At 46.0% G+C, this 17,854-nt stretch overlaps 1 protein-coding gene across 1 annotated transcript in view; it reads right to left on the reverse strand.

The window, feature by feature from the left end:
- Positions 1-17,854, reverse strand: part of LOC127566958 (keratin, type II cytoskeletal 8-like) — a 110,296-nt gene that overhangs the window by 64,055 nt on the left and 28,387 nt on the right. The gene's annotated exons all lie outside the window — the stretch shown is intronic.

The raw sequence follows: 17,854 nt of genomic DNA on the forward strand, positions 1-17,854 counted from the left end.
TCTCGCTCTCAAAGGGACACCGCCATCTCTTTTCACCTTTTAGTATGCTGAAACAGTTCGGGACTGCCCATGGCAATAGAAATTAGTTGACCTCCTTTAAGGTTCACTTTGGATTCGCTGCCTTGCTACAAACCTCTCCCACTTTGATTTCGCTGTCTCCCCTAATAATTAAGCAGGTGTTCACTTTGCAATTGTACCTAAATTCAAAATTGCTCCTCTTTGCGTTTGCTTTGTGACAGGCTCAGAATTTGTTCAAACACAACCTTTCACAGGGTTTCCTTTACACTTCATTTTTCATCAGTCTCTGTCAGAGCAAACATTGTTGCTGCTTTGTTGCACTCAACCAGTCTTTAAGACCATGTCAAATAAGGTTCCGATGTGTTTGTTCAGGAGTTACAGTCCCTAAACAGTGTTGATCACTTAAGGAAAGACATGTTCATTTCGGACCTCACTGTTTCTCTCAGAAGCACATCAAAATACTTCGCATTTACTGAAACACTTTTAAGGTGCCGATTGTCATTGCATCGGCGAATTTGGCAATCGTTTTGGAGGCTGAAGCCTACTGACCTCTCTTCATCTGTAAGCCTGAGGTCACCCTAAGCTCTCTACTTTCCCAACTCCCATCAAATCTCGTTCACCCAATACCCCAATGTTTGGTGACCCTCATTGGCTTCCAGCTCATTGACGGTTTGAACTCCAGTGTCTGATTAAATGTACTTTGGAATTAAAAAGGTTGATGAAAGTACGATATTGCTGTAAGAACCCGGATGGTTCACTGATGTCTTTAAAGGAAGGAAATCTGTCTTCTTTACCCACTCTGTGGCAGATATGTAATGCCAAACCCCCCAGTGTGGTTGACTCTGAAGGGGGCCGTTTGCGATTCCAACCATTTGATGGACTCTTAACTCCCCTCTGAAATGGATCAGGCGGAAAATAGGGTTGGGATTTAAATGGGTTTTGGCAACAATGACCACATCCTATGAATCGATAGATAAGCTGTATTGGTAGCCTAAGACACCAGCTTTGCCTTGTCCTCTCTCAGTTCCTGCCCCTGCCTCTCAGTTTGCATTATCAAAGCTACTGAACTAAAACAATTAACTTCAACAGCATTGCCAGATCAGATGAGCAAAACCGGATTTAAACCACACCCAACAGGTCTGTTTGTAACCAAGACAGGTGCCTGCCTGTTTTGGGACTGAGTTTAGCTGTGAAGCACTTTGTTCGGTTGTCTGCAAATAGTTCGCACAAGAGAAGCCTTTGTATCCAAGCATAAAGTCAGCACAGGATTTACAGCAATAAAAGAAGCTTAGTGAGAGTTAGTCCAGTTTCTATCAGAAGCGCCAAAAGATTAGAAGGCTCAATGAAATCGTGCCACGCCCAACTCCTGAAAGACTCAGCAGCCATCTTGTGGAACCTGGTATATTCTGATCCCATTTTAAATTACAATGTCACACAGTTTTGGAAACATAAGCCCTGTGGGTCTTTACAAACAGAATTCAGCAACAATAATTTACATCTATATAGAGCCTTTAACGTGGGTGAGACATCCCAAGGTGGCTTACAGGAGAATTTATCAGATGAAGATTTACACTGACACAAAAAATAAACCTTGAAACAAGAGGTCAGCAGCTGGCTCAGAGAGGTGGGTGTTAAATGACCCCTCAAAGCAGAAGAGGGGCAGCGGTTTTGAGGGAGAATTGCAGAGCCTGGAACTGAGACAGACAGGGCAAACGAAAATGGTAGAAGGGCAAGAGGTCCCGGAGGGTTGTGGAGTCACAGGTTACAAGGGAAATGGGGCAACGACTGAAAGCAGAAGGCATCTGGCCTGGATGGTGTCCCAGGCCGTGTCCTCAGATCCTGTGCAGATCAGCTGCCAGGGGTAGTTGCAGACATTTTTAACCTCTCCCTGCTTCAAGCTGAGGTTCCCACCTGCTTTAAGAAGACCACTATCATCCCGGTACCTCAGAAAAACAAGGTAACGTGCCTCAATGACTACCGCCCAGTGGCTCTGACATCCACCATCGTGAAGTGCTTCAAGAGGCTGGTCATAGCACATATTAATTGGAATTGGTTTATTATTGTCACTTGTACCGAGGTACAGTGAAAAACTTGTCTTGCATACCGATCGTACGGGTCAATTCATTACACAGTGCATTGAGGTAGTGCAGGGTAAAAACAATAACAGAATACAGATTAAAGTGTCACAGCTACAGGGAAGTACAGTGCAGATAGACAATAAGGTGCAAGGTCATAACAAGGTAGATTGTGAGGTCAAGAGTCCATCGTATAAAGGAACTGTTCAATAGTCTTATTACAGTGGGATAGAAGCTGTCCTTGAGCCTGGTGGTACGTGCCCTCAGGCTCCTGTATCTTCTGCCTGATGGGAGAGGGGAGAAGAGAGAATGACCTGGGTGGGTGGGGTCTTTGATTATGCTGGCTGCTTCACCAAGGCAGCAAGAGGTATATACAAGAGTCCCTGGAGGGGAGGCTGGTTTCAGTGATGTGCTGAGCTGTGTCCACAACTCTCTGCAGTTTCTTGCGATCCCAGGAAGAGCAGTTGCCATACCAAGCTGTGATACATCCGGATAGGATGCTTTCTATGGTGCATCGATAAAAGTTAGTGAGTATTAAGGGGGACATGCCAAATTTCTTTAGCCTCCTGAGGAAGTAGAGGTGCTGGTGAGCTTTCTTGGTCATGGCATCTACGTGATTGGACCAGGACAGGCTGTTGGTGATGTTCACTCCAAGGAACTCGAAGCTTTCAACCCTTTCGACCTCAAACACCATTGATGTAGACAGGTGCATATACACCGCCCCCTTTCCTGAAGTCAATGACCAGCTCTTTAGTTTTGCTGACATTGAGGGAAAGGTTAACTCCAGCCTCCCAGAAAACCTCGACCCACTGCAATTTGCCTACCGCCGAAACAGGTCGACAGCGGATGCCATCTCACTGGCCCCACACTCATCTCTGGAGTATCTGGATAACAAAGACACCTATGCCAGACTCCTATTTATAAACCACAGCTCTGCATTCAATACCATAATTCCAAACAAGCATCTCCAAACTCCCAGACCAAGGACTTGGCAACCCTCTCTGCAACTGGATCCTTGACTTCCCGACCAACAGACAACACACTGATACACGACAACACCTTCTCCACAATTATCCTCAACGCCGGTGCCCCACAAGGTTGAGTCCCCAGCCTTTACTCCCTATACCCTCACAACTGTGTGGTCAGATTCTGCTCTAACTCCATCTACAAGTCTGCGGATGATACCACCGCAGTGGGCCAGAGTACAGGAAGGAGATGAAGAGCTTAGTGTATGGTGTCAAACCAACAATCTTTCCCTCAATGTCAGCAGAACAAAGGATTTGGTCATTGACTTCAGGAAGTGGGGTGGAGTACACGCCCCTGTCTGTATCAATGGTACTGAGTTTGACAGCCTCAAGATCCTTGGTGTAAACATCACCAACAATTTGTCTTGGACCAGCCATGTGGACACTAAGGCCAAGAAAGCTCACCAGTGCCTCTACTTCCTCAGAAGACTAAGGAAATTCGGCATGTCCCCGATGACCCTCACCAATTTTTACAGATGCACCACAGAAAGCATCCTATCCAGATGCATCACAGCTTGGTATGGCAGTTGTTCTGCCCAAAACTCCAAGAAATTGTAGAGAGTTGTGAACACAGCCCAGTCCATCACAGAAACCAGCCTGCCCGCCATTGACTCTGTCTGCACTTCCCGCTGCCTTGGGAAAGCAGCCAATATAATGAAGGACCCCTCCCACCCCGGTCATTCTCTCTTCTCCCCTCTTCCATTGGGCAGAAGATACAAAAGTTTGAGAGCACGTCCCACCAGGCTCAAGGACAGCTTCTATCCCACTGTTATCAGACTCTTGAACAGACCCCTTATATAATGAAGATAAACTCTTGGTCTCTCAATCTACCTTGTTATGGCCCTTGCACTTTATCTGTCCACCTGCACTGCACTTTCTCTGTAACTATAACACTATATTCTGCATTCTGTTTTCCTTTTTACTACCTCAATGTACTTATGTATGGAATGATCTGTCTGGATGGCACACAGGCAAAGCTTTTCACTGTATCTTGGCACATGTGGCAATAACAAACCAATTACCAACTACCAACAACCCAAAACGTCAACCATTCCTTCCCCCACAGATGCTGCTCGACCTGCTGAGTTCCTCCGGCAGTTTAGTTTTTGGTCCGGATTCCAGCAGCTAGTCTCCTGTGCCACTCGGAAACAGATGGAATTGAGTGCAATGTCGATCACTCTCTCCAGAGCATTTATTTATTGGAAATTCAAGAGATTTAATGTACCACAGGGTACATTCCACAAGCCTCAGTCTGTGCAGGAAGACCTGCTCAACAATAAGGTCCAGATCAGGAAATAACGAGTGATATCCAGCACAGGGCTCTCCACATTCCAGCAATTATTAATCACCAATGTTGTTCTTACAAAAAAAACAATGAAACATAAGGATACATCCCTTTAAGGTAACATGCAAACGATATGGAAAAACATGGCTGCCTCCTTTGCATGCATAAAATGCAAAGCAAGTTCCCCTGACAGCCTGAAAGCTAATTGAATATTCAAGTTGCTTCTAAACACAATGACACACAAATCAAACATGTACAACACTATGAGAGTAAACATACACCATTTTAACAGGTTAGTGTTTTCCAACTCTATTCTTGCCTGCACGCTGGTAATTAATAATTGGTTTATTATTGTCACATGTACCAAGATACAGTGATAAACTTTTGTTTGTGTTGCCATTCTAGACAGATCATTCCATACATAAGTACATCGAGGTGGTACAAAGGAAAACTGAATGCAGAATATAGTGTTACAGTTACAGAGAAAGTGCAGTGCAGGTAGACAGATAAAGTGCAAGGGCCATGCCAAGGTAGCTCGGGAGATCAACAGTTCATCTTTAGTGTATAAGAGGTCCGTTCAAGCGTCTGATAACAGCGGGGTAGAAGCCGTCCTTGAGCCTGGTGGTACGTGCTCTCAGACTTTTGTATCTTCTGCCCAACAGGAGAAGGGAGAAGAGAGAATGACCGGGGTGGGAGGGGTCTTTGATTATGTTGGCTGCTTTCCCGAGGCAGCACGAAGTGTACACAGAGTCAACGGAGGGTCAGCACAGATGCTACCTGATACATTGAGTTCGTCCAGCATTTTGTGTCTTGCTCCAGATTTCCAGCATCTGCAGGCTCTCTTGAGTCTCAGTGGAGGGGAGGCTGGTTTGCGAGATGGCCAGGGCTGCGTACACAGCTCTCTGCAAATCATTGGAAAATAGAAATACTCAGCAAAACCCAGAAGGAAATGCCCATCACAAACTCCAGCTCCAGTGCCTGCAAATGACGCAAAGTGTTTACAACCCTGGTGTCTCAGCTGACCCTGCAACAAGCTTTGGAGCTTGTTTCTCCCCTGACACTTGCCCTATTGTAATCTCCCCGCAGCCACGCTCCGTCACAACACTCTCCAAGCTGCCCTCCTCATTCCACCCTGTGTAGACCTGAGGTTATCCGAGACTCAGCCGCTCACGCCTTAACTTGCAATGAGTGCCGTCTGCCCATCGGCCTTCTGACTGTTGATTTACACTGCCGCTACCTTCTCAACCTTGCTTGCCAATCTCTCCACGATCTCGTCCTTCCCTACCTCTGCAACCTTCCACAGCCTCCCAACTGCTGTGCTCCCTCAATTGCGGCCTCTTGGTGGAATCTCCTCGCTAAAACTTTCCACTTCTCAACCTTACTTTGACCAAGCTTGTGGTCAACAGAGAGGCATAGAGATCTACAGCGCAGAAACACCACTGAGTCTGTGCCGACCATCAACCACCCATTTACACTCATTCTATAATAACCTCATTTTATTTCTCCCCACACTCTCTTCAACTCCCCCTGGATTCTACCCCTCACCCACACACTAGGGGCATTTTACAGCAGCCAATTAACCCACTGATCTGCACATCCTTGGGATGTGGAAGGAAACCGGAGCACCCGGGGGGAAACCCACACAGTCACAGGGAGAACAGGATAGCACCAGCAGTCAAGATTGAACCCAGGTCACCGAAGTTGTGAGGCAGTGGGTCTACCAGCTGTACCAAAGAAGGTGGGTCCCTTACATGGCTCAGCGTCAATTTTTTCTTTGGTAACGCAACTGTGAAGAACCTTGGGATGTTAAAAGTGCTATATAGATGAAAGTAGTTGTTTCTGTAGAAGTTACTCAGTACTCTTAGAAATGTGATTAAAGCTGTTATAATAATAGAACACAGAGAGGCAACCAGAGCTTGCACATTGGATGTGATCAGAAAATGGCAGTCTGTCAGGGCAGGGCTTCAGGCAGAAGTTAACACTGACAATAAGAACAGAAGAAATAAAAGCAGTAGGCCATTTTATCGATGCACCATAGAAAGCATCCTATCTGGATTATCATGGCTTGGTACGGCAACTGCTCTGCCCAGGACCGCAAGAAGCTGCAGAGAGTTGTGGACACAGCCCAGCGCGTCACGGAAACCAGCCTCCCCTCCTTGGACTCTGTCTTTACCTCGCTGCCTTGGTGAAGCAGCCAGCGTAATCAAAGACTTCACCCGCCCCGGGTCATTCTCTCTTCTCTCCTCTTCCATCGGGCAGAAGATACAGGAGCCTGAGGGCACGTACCACCAGGCTCAAGGACAGCTTCTACCCCACGGTGATAAGACTATTGAATGGTTCCCTTACACAATGAGATGGACTCTGACCTCACGATCTACCTTGTTGTGACCTCGCACCTTATTGCACTGCACTTTCTCTGTAGCTGTGACACTTTACGCTGTACTGTTATTGTTTTTACCTGTACTACCTCAATGCACTCTGTACTAACTCAATGTAACTGCACTGTGTAATGAATTGACCTGTACGAACGGTATGCAAGACAAGTTTTTCACTGTACCTCGGTACAAGTGACAATAATAAACCAATACCAATGACAACACCATTTGACCCATCATACCTGCTTTGCCATTCAATAATACCACAGCTCATCTTTTAACTCTGTGCCATTTTCCTGCACTGACCCCATCTCTCTCCCGAAAAATCTATCAGTCTCTGTCCTGAATAAACTCAGTGACTGAGCTGCCACACACTTCTCAGGCAGAGAATCCCAGACTTACCACCCTCTGAGTGAAGACGTTTCTTCTCATCTCTGTCCTGAATGGCTGGCCTTTATTTTGAGATGTCACCCCTGGATCTGGACACCCCAGCCAGGAGAATCAGCACACCTGCATCTACCCTGTTAAGCCCCAAGAGCATTTTATACGTTTCAACGTGCTAATTCTCCTACTCTGGCACCTTGCCAACATGTCAGAGCGCCATAGAGGGGCAAGCTGAGAGCTCAGGGCCCGAGACAGCCGAGGGCAGGGCTGTCATTGGTGGAGCACAGAGAGTGCAGGATGAGCAGAAGTGAGAAAGGACGTAACTTACCCACCTCGCCACCTCCTGTTACGACCACACTTTTAGCGTACCACTGTGAGCATGCTAGCATTGACAGGTTAAACATTCCTTCTCCACCACTTCCCTCTACATGCGGAGAAGTCTCCTGTGCTCTTGTGCATGTGCAGAATCATATTGTACACAGTACCATCTGCTGAGGTCATCAAGGTGGCAAATGATTGCTGATTGAAGGTGGAAACAAACTTGATGTCTTTTTCCAATTTTCTGGTGAGAAAATGAAATGTAACTTTGCTGAGGGAGTGTGTGATATTTGCCGCCCCAATCCTTGGTTAACAGGGTCCAAACTCTTCCAGTCCAGTGGAGAGTCCTGTTTCCATTTTCTTCTGCAGTCAAGTTGTGGCTGTTTCCTCTGGAGGTTCTTCGAGGGTGTGTGTGCAGGAGAAGAAATAGAGAGGGGGTGAACAGTTGTGTCTCAGACCAGGCTCCACTAGTGAATGGGATGCTTCCATGTTTTCCAATAAATTGGGAATGGTAGTGGAGCTGGAACTGGAAGCAGAAATTTCCAGACAGGCCTCAGAGAGAACCTGTGCAAATTCCTTATTCACCACAGCCTACACCTCAAAGTCTGCCTTTCCTTTTTATCTTCATGTTGGGGGCAACATTCCCAAAGGCTGCATTCATTAAACACCCCTAACTGTCCCCAGCAGTTCACAGTGTTTGCTCACCTCAGTGACTTGCTTGACTGTGATGAAGTAGACCATCCTATTCGCATCCAATGCCACCTAAGCAAAAAGCAAACTCTACAAGTACATGCCCCAAGGTGACAGCGTGTGATGTAAAGTGCTTCATACAAGTGCGCTGAGCACCATGCATTCATATTGTCCCAGTGATAGTAAAATCAGCATTGTCATAATACGGCCTGATTTATAAGGCAAACAATGACACGCTGTAGTGTCCAGTGCGAGCCAAAGACCTCAGATGTATTGATGGGTATTTTCTCTCTGATGTTCACCCTTGTGCTTACAAGGTCTCAACAGAGAGGCAAGGACCCTGCAACACTGCAACCCATTAACAACAGACAAGAAGCTTGACAAAATGGCTTACTTGATTGGCACCTCAACCACCACCCCACAGATTTAGTCCCTCCACCACAGTGGCTGCAGTGTGCACTGTCTACAACATGCACTGCAGTCACTCACCCAGGCTACTCCGACAGCTCCTCCCAAACCTACAATCTCCACGATTTAGGACAAGGGCAGCAGGTGCATGGCAACACCGCCACCTGCAGGTTGCCCTTTGCATGTCATCCTGACTTGCAAATGTATCACGGCCCTTCATGGTCACTGGGTGTAAATCCTGGAACTCCCTCCCCAACAGCACTGTGGGAGCACCTTCACCAGAAGGACTGCAGTGGTTCAAGAAGGCGGCTCACCCCCACCTTCTCAAGGGTGATTAGGGATGGACATTAAATGCCTGCCTTGAAAGAAATGGGCACAAGTCAACATAGAAAGAGTGAACCATGTTGGGACATCCTGGGTGGAGGTTGGAACATCAATCTCACAGTCACTTTCCTTTTACTGATTCACAAAACTTTCAGAGTTATTGAATGCAATTTTACAACATCTTATTTTGGGATATAAATTCACTGTATCTTGCTTGCTAGATCTGTACCACACATGCCAAATATTAATACAGAATGAAGATACTATCTCCACTATTTGAATGGAAACATCGATTTATTTTAAGCAGGAGACAAACGAGACTGCAGATGCTGGAATCTGGGGCAACACACAATCTGTTAGGGGAACTCAGCGGGCCAAGCAGCATCTGTGGGGGGAGAAAAGGAATTGTCAACGTTTTGGGTCGAAACCCTGACAATTCCTTTCCCCCCACAGATGCTGCATCACCCGTTGAGTTCCTCCAGCAGATTGTTTGTTGCTCTTGATTTATTTTAAGCATCTAGGTGATTCCATTACGTACCTATTATGACACAGGAAACCATTCAGCCCACTGAATTCATGCTAACTCCTAGAGGAGCAATCCCATCAGTCCCATTCCCCCTCATTTCCCTGTAGCCCTGCAACTAACTCTCTCTCACAAGCCCATCAACTCCCCTTTCGCTCTTTCTCCACCCAGCTACACACTCAGGGCAATTGACCTTCCACCTTTGGGATGCGGGAGGAAACTGGAACACCCGGGGGAAACCCACGCGGTCACAGGGAGAACATGCAAACTCCACACACAGACAGCATTGGAGGTCAGGATCGAACCGGGGTCTCTGGTGCTGTGAGGCAGCAGCACTAACTGCTGCACCATAGTACCATCCCTTAGAATGTCAGAGGAAGGCCAAAAGCAAGTTGTACTTAAGTGGAAGAGCTAAAGGCTTCAGGGAACGTTACCAAACAAATCACATAAGGAGATGGTAAGGAAGAGTGACAGAATCCAAAGAGCGTCTTCAAAACAAAGAGAGCCAGGGAGTTTTGGAGAGGGAATTCCAGAGTTTGGGACCCATGCATTGAAGACTCCTAATCACCAGGGCGGCACAGTGGCACAGCTGGTAGAGCCGCAGCCTTGCAGATCCAGAGACCCGGGTTCGATCCCGACCTCGGGCGCTGTCTGTGCCGGGAAATTATGCTTTCGCCAAGCTGGAGAATCCACAGGGAAATTTCCTCACTTTGTTCCTTTTATCTAAAGATTCACACGGTCAGTGGCTCCTCGCCGGCACGATTATGGGATGGATGCAGAATGGGCCAGTGTCTCCTCCACATTATCCAAAACTTTCTTCAGAAGTTTGTCTCTCCAGCAGATGTACTTCCCCTCCCTCCCGGGATACTCCCACAGCCCCACCTACCCCTTCCTCTATGAATTCTTTCTGCTTTGTTTCTATATGTTTATATTTCCCAAAGCTTTCTTCCATGTTATCCCACTACATGTAGTACCCGCCTCTTGTACAAACTTCATGTGTTCCTTATTTAACTACGGAACAACTCCCTTTGAAGTGTCCCCTTTACTCTCAGTCAGAACGTGCTTAATAACGTTGACCTCATTTGGCTTTGGCAGGCTTGGGCTGCAATAACAATAGTTCCTGTGTCCTCAGCTCCAAGGCAAGGCGAAGCTTAGACCTAACTAAGTTCTGACTAAGATCATCTAATTCCACACTTTTCTGGGGTTCACATCTCAGTTCTACAACTTTTGTGTGGTTTCTTCTCATCAACCAGCAATACAGTTGTTTTCGGATGAGAAGATTGGCAAGAATATCATGGTTTTATTTTGTAAAGGCAGAAGCAGAGGGGATCCATAAAGACACAGAGGTCCATGCACAAAGGTCATTAAAATGGTGTGGACAGGTGCAAAAAGTAGGTCCAATGAAATCTGTGTCTTGAAGCCTAGAGTGCAAGGTGATAGGGGTCAGACTGCAGTGCTACTGGTCAGATTACATTTAGAGCATTGCGAGAAGTTCTGGGCAACACTCCTTTGGAAGGATGTACTCAGAGGGGGGCAGCAGAATGATACCTGGATACAAAGTAACTTGGTAATTTGGTTTATTATTGTCACTTGTACCAAGGTACAGTGAAAAACTTTGTTTTGCATGCCATCCAGACAGATCGTTCCATCACATCAGTGCATTGAGGTAGTCGTCATTGTGGCTATCCCTCGAGGTCGAGGATGATGGTCCTCGTTCCGTTGATGTATTTATGGGCTCTCAAGTGGCTTCTGAGTCCAATCTTGGCTCTGAAAGTTCTTCCACATTCAGGACAGGTGGTTCCAGACGGCAGATCGGTCTTCGGTTGTTGCTGCCTCTCTTTCCATTTTCTTCTCTTTTCCTCTAATTGGCTTCAAAAGTTGCTGTTCCTTCTTGGATGATGGTTTTACAAGATTGAAGTAGTACAAGGGAAAACAACAACAGAATGCAGAATAGAGTGTTACAGTTACAGAGAAAGTGCAGTGCAGGCAGACAATAAGATGCAAGGTCATAACGAGGTAGATTGTGAGGTCAAGAGTCCATTTTATCATACTAGGGAACCTTTCAGTAGTCTTATTGGACATGCACGGTAGTGTAGCGGTTAGCGTAACACTTTACAGCGCCAGTGACCCGGGTTCAATTCCAGCCACTATCTGTAAGGAGTTTGTACCTTCTCCCTGTGTCTGCGTGGGTTTCCTCTGGGTGTTCTGGTTTCCTCCCACATTCCAAAGGCGTACAGGTTAGGAAGTTGTGGGCATGCTATGTTGGCGCCGGAAGCATGGCAACACTTGCGGGCTGCCCCCAGAGCACTCTATGCAAAAGATGTATTTCACTGTGTGTATCGATGTACATGTGACTAATAAAGATATCTTATCTTACAACAGCGGGATAGAAACTGTCCTTGAGCCTGGTGGGACGTGCTTTCAGGCTTTTGTATCTTCTGCCCTGGTACTTTGAGTTCTGTATTTCTGGGTTAGATGGTGCCGACAGTTAGCATGGTAGCTCTGAACTTGCAAGGTGGGGTTTAATTCCTGTCCAGCCTAGTGATATAAATATCTAAAACAGTGCTGCCTGCATTGGCCTTATGTGAATAGAGCCGCTGCCTCACAGCTCCAGTGACCCGAGTTCAATCCAGACCTCGAGTGCTGTCTGTGCGGAGTTTGCACATTCTCCCTGTGACCGCGTGGGTTTCCCTCTGGGTGTTCCGGTCTCCTCCCACATCCCAAACACATGCGGGTTGGTGGATTAATTGGTCCCTGCAAGTGTGTAGGTGAGTGGTAAAATCTGGGGGGAGTTGATGGGAATGTGGGGAGAATAGATTACAGGGAAAGTTAGTGAGGGTGGGCTTGCTTTGTGAGCTGGCATAGACTCAATGGGCTGAATGGCTCTATTCTATGTCATAATGAAATATGGAAACACCAGGTGCATTAAAGAGAAAAGCATTTCACCTTGTTGAACCAGCGTTGTCATTCCCCTTAGTGCACAGAATCCTTCACTGAGAGGTTTTCAAGGGTAGCTAAAAGAAAATATCTCACTACCCTTTTTCAACACCTGCTTGTCAAAGGAAGAAGAATGTGAAGTGATTTGGTACCTGCCTTATAAAAGGATACAGGCAGCAACAAGATCTTTACACTACGTGACTCATGTTAAACTGAGGCTTCACTAGCCAGCAGCAAATGAATAATGTTATCTTTGTATTTAGTGAGTCATGTTGAAACCTATTGGGGAAAAGCATTGAGAATAAGCCAAACTCATTGCACTAACTTGCAATTCTCAGTCAAAATATGTGACCTCTCCCCTTTCCTGTCAGTCTCAGCTCAGCTTATTGTCTTGTCATTGCCAGCAGTATCTGAACAGTGAGGGTGGGATGGGGAGTGGACACAGCCCAGCACATCACGGAAACCAGCCTCCCCCCCATGGACTCTGTTTACACTTCTCGCTGCTTCGGTAAAGCAGCCAGCATAATCAAAGACCCCACCCACGCCGGACATTCTCTCTTCTCCCCATCTACCCTCAATGGCATTACCATCTCTGAGAGCCCCACTCAGAGGGGACCCCACTCCTGGGGGTCACCATTGACCAGAAACTCAACTGGACCAGCCACATAAATACCATGGTTACAAGGGATGTCTTTGCACTGTACTGCTGCCACAAAACAACACATTTGGAGAGAAGGAGGATGAGAGGTGACTTGATAGAGGTGTACAAGATGATAAGAGGCGTAGATCGAGTGGACAGTCAGAGACCTTTTCCCCAGGGCGACAATGGCTAACGCGAGGGGACATAATTTTAAGGTGATTGGAGGAAGGTACAAGGGGGATGTCAGAGGTAAGTTTTTTACACAGAGAGTGGTGGGTGCGTGGAACGCACTGCTGGCAGAGGATGTGGGGGCAGATACATTAGGGACATTTAAGAGACTCTTAGATAGATACATGAATGAGAGAGAAATGGAGGGCTATGTGGGAGGGGAGGGGTAGATAGATCTTAGAGCAGGATAAAATGTTGGCACAACATTGTGGGCTAAAGGGCCTGTACTGTGCTGTAGTGTTCTATGTTCTATGTAAATTTCACATCATCTAAGTCAGTGATAATAAATCTGATTCTGAATTCTGATTCTGAGCAGGGGAGAGGCTGGGTATCTAACACTGAGTCGCACCCCAAGGCCTTTCCCCCATCCACAAGGCACTTTAAACGAAACACATTTCATTTACAAAGTTCCAAAGGTTCGCTTACATAAAAAACAAAAAAGGCTTCAACTGAGAGAACAGCTGCTTGGTCTTGTTTGTCTAGACCTGCAGGTTATTTTGTTAAAAGGAATACACTTTTACCCTGCAAGACTCTCTTTCTCAGGACTGCTTGAAGTTTTCACGGACAGACATGATAAGGGATGTGTACCAAAATGACCAGGGAATTTGATATGCAGAGGCAATCCACCTTTAAAACACAGCCAAAGCTTACCTGCACCTTCCATTAAATTCCTGCCCAGATCAGCAGAAAACCTGGGCCTTGACTGAAGTCATTTTAAGCTGTTTATGTATGCTGAATTTCAAGAATGTAAAGGGCTTGGGCAAGAATTGCTGGAAGGTAACACACTAATGATCGTCAGAGAACAGGCTGAGACAGGGATGATTCTGAATTTGAATGAAGAACAGGACAAGGAGATCAGAGAGAAAAACATTAAAAATAAGGAATAGAAATCATTTAAGTTTAGTTGAGCATGGCAATAGTTGAATGTTGTGGTACAAAGGGATCTGGGGGTCCTAGAAACACAACACATTACCACGCAGGTACATCAAGTAATTAGGGGGCCCATGGAATGTTAGCCTTTATTACAAGGGGTATATGGAGTATAATGGAAGGGAAGTTTTGATGCGAGTTTACAGGGCAATGTTGAGACCGCACCAGGAATCCTGAGGACAGTTTTACTCTCCAGGTTTAACTTGCACTAGAGGTTGTGCAGAGAAGGTTCAGTGGGATAAAGGTGTTGACGTATGAAGTGAGCCTGAGCTGGTTTTGGACCTATACTCACTGGAGTTTAGCAGAATGAGAGGGGGTGTTATTGAAACACATCACATTCTGAGGGTGGGTGCAGAGAGGATGTTTATCCCTGGTGGGGGTATCTAGAACTAAGGGCACAGTTTCAGAATAAGGAGTTGCCCATTTCAGATGGAGATGAGGAGGACTTTCTTTACTCAGAGAGTAGTGACTGTTTGGAATTCTCTACGCTGTGGAGACGGGGTTAGTGAATATACTCAAGGGAGTCAAGAGGTAGCAGGATCATTGGATGGACAATGAGCAGGGTTCAAGGGGCTGAGTACCTACGCCTGCTCGTGTTTCTTCCATCCTTACGCCTGTGACTCAGACGGCCTCACTCTCAGGCCATGCTCAGTCTGTGCTGGAATGAAACCTGAAGTAACACCAGGTTTGCTTCCTGTCCAACAAGCTAATGGTTGCCAGGAGCAAAAGTTCATGGATTGGAAGTTAAGTATTTTGCGGACATGCAATAAAAAGGCTTTTGGTACATGTCTGATGGAACTAGGCATCCAGCAAGGTGAGTTATACGTGCTGCTACAATGGCAAATACAGGATCTGAATTCCAATGGATTGATTAATCTGATATCCTGTGAGAGCTTTCCATCACCCTTCTTATACACAAGGCAGAGTAAGACCAAACCCCACCCATGTCCAGTTGCTGGCTTTTTACCAAGTCACCCATGCCCTCTCAACAGACCATGACACAGCCAGCTTTCTATCTGCATTGCTTCTCTATTGGTTGAAGGGAAAATCGGAATGCTGAGCACATTTAGGACATTGCAATCATTGGAGGGAATTGGGTGGGGAGGGTGATGACTGGGAAGATGTTTGTCAACTATAAAGTAGTTACATTCATGTCTGCATCCTCAGAGTCAGTGTTGTGTTGGGCCCTATGTTGGGTCTATGCTGGAGGATTGTTTACACCTTGCGACATCAGTGGCGAGAGACTGCAACCGGACTGAAGGCAAAGGCTTTCACACTTCCCAATATTTAGTTGGAGGATGTTCCTTCGTGTCAGACAAGCACTGTGACAAACCAGAGCTGGACAGAAGGCTGGTGGTTCACCCTCTGATTCCGGCCTTGAGGGCATTTGTCCAACAAGTCATCATAAGTGGTTTTAACTAGTAACTGTGAAATATTACTGGCACACCAACAATGGAAACTCTCAGCAGTTTGTAACCAATTCTTGAAGGGCTGACCATTACACACATCCAGTCAGCAACACATCATGTACAAGAGTACTCCACAACAGAGGAGTCATGGGGAGTAACCTACACATAACATTCCTCAGCAGGAGAGAATCCATACAGAATCACAAACATTGCTTCCCAATCTCTACAACTACCTGTGGTGTGAACCTAACATTGGATATCAATGGCTAGATGTACTTGTCGATGTTTCAGGGGTGTTCAATTGTACACCAAGGGCGAGAGTACTTTGTTTTGCAGCACTGTGAGGGAGACTTCCAGACCATGTCATTGTGTAATCAACACACACACATCTCACACACAATAAGTCGTACTAGGTAGTGCAGACAGGCCAGGACCATACCACACACATATGTACAGTATGTACATGTGTGCGCACACACACATACATAGGACACACACATACACATGGTATATACACACACAATACACAGTGCATACATAATGTACACATACACATAGTATACACACACAATACACAGTGCACACACACACAGTATATACACACGCAATACACAGTGCACACACACAGTGCGCACATACACATAGTATACACACACAACGCACAGTGCACACACACACATAGTACACACACACAGTACACAGTGCACACATACACATAGTATACACCCATAATACACAGCACACATACGTAGTATACACCCATAATACACAGCGCACATACACATAGTATACACACACAATACACAGTGCACATACAGTGCACACATACACATAGTATACACACACAATACACAGTGCACACACAGTGCACACATACACATAGTATACACACATAGTACACAGTGCACACATACACATAGTATACACAATACACAGTGCACGCATACACATAGTATACACAATACACAGTGCACACATAGTGCACACAAACACATAGTATACACACACAATACACAGTGCATACACACAGTATACACACACAATACAGTGCACACACACAGTATACACACAATACACAGTGCACACACAGTGCACACATACATATAGTATACACACACAATACACAGTGCACACACACAGTATACACACAAACACAATACACAGTGCACACATACACTCAGTATATATACACACACAATACACAGTGCACACACAGTGTACACATACACATAGTATACACACACAATACACAGTGCACACACACAGTATATACACATGCAATACACAGTGCACACATACACATAGTATATACACACAATACACAGTGCGCACATACACATAGTATACACACACAACGCACAGTGCACACACACACACAGTACATACACATAGTACACAGTGCACACATACACATAGTATACACACAAACACAATACACAGTGCACACACACAACACAGTGCACACATAAACAATGTACACACACAATACACACATGCACATAGTATACACACACAATACACAGTGCACACATACAGTGTACACACACAATACACAGTGCACACATACATATAGTATATACACACACAATACACAGAGCACACACACAGTGCACACACACATAGTATACATACATATACAGTGTGCAGACACACACAGAATAAGCAGTGCACACACATCCAGACACACATATACAGAGTATACACACACATATACGTGCGCGTGCACACACACACACACGAGCTTTGGAATGCAGACAGGTTCCATTTGCAGAGAGGTTTAGCCAATCACACCAGCTCAACCAATGATAATGAAGTGTTTGACACAATAACACAATTTGACACAATGACACCAAAGATAATGTGAAGCAGTGACAGATCAGGCAACTCCAACTTTCTTCAATTTCATTTTCTTTAATCCATTCATCAGATGTGGGCATGACTGGCAAGGCCACAATTTGATGCCCACCCCTCATTGCTCCCGAGAAGCTGGGGGAATGGATGCCAGGTTGAGCCACATCCGAAGGGCGGCCTAGTCCGATCAGTTTCTCTACACAACCAGAGAGATGGCAGTCAGCTCTGATTTAAGGGGTTAGACAGAACACTTGGTACTTGGCGGGCATCTGAACAAAACAGGACAACAAGATTGCAGGCTGGGGCTACATCAGTGACAGTGGGAACAAGGCCGTAACATGGGAGAAGCAGCCGGGGTTTCTACTCCTCCGCTCTTCCCAAGCAGACATATTCACCTGAATGGACAAGAGGGGGATGACTGTTGAAGGCTTCTT

This window comes from Pristis pectinata, chromosome X (genome assembly GCF_009764475.1).
Source record: "Pristis pectinata isolate sPriPec2 chromosome X, sPriPec2.1.pri, whole genome shotgun sequence".
NCBI lineage: Eukaryota > Metazoa > Chordata > Chondrichthyes > Rhinopristiformes > Pristidae > Pristis > Pristis pectinata.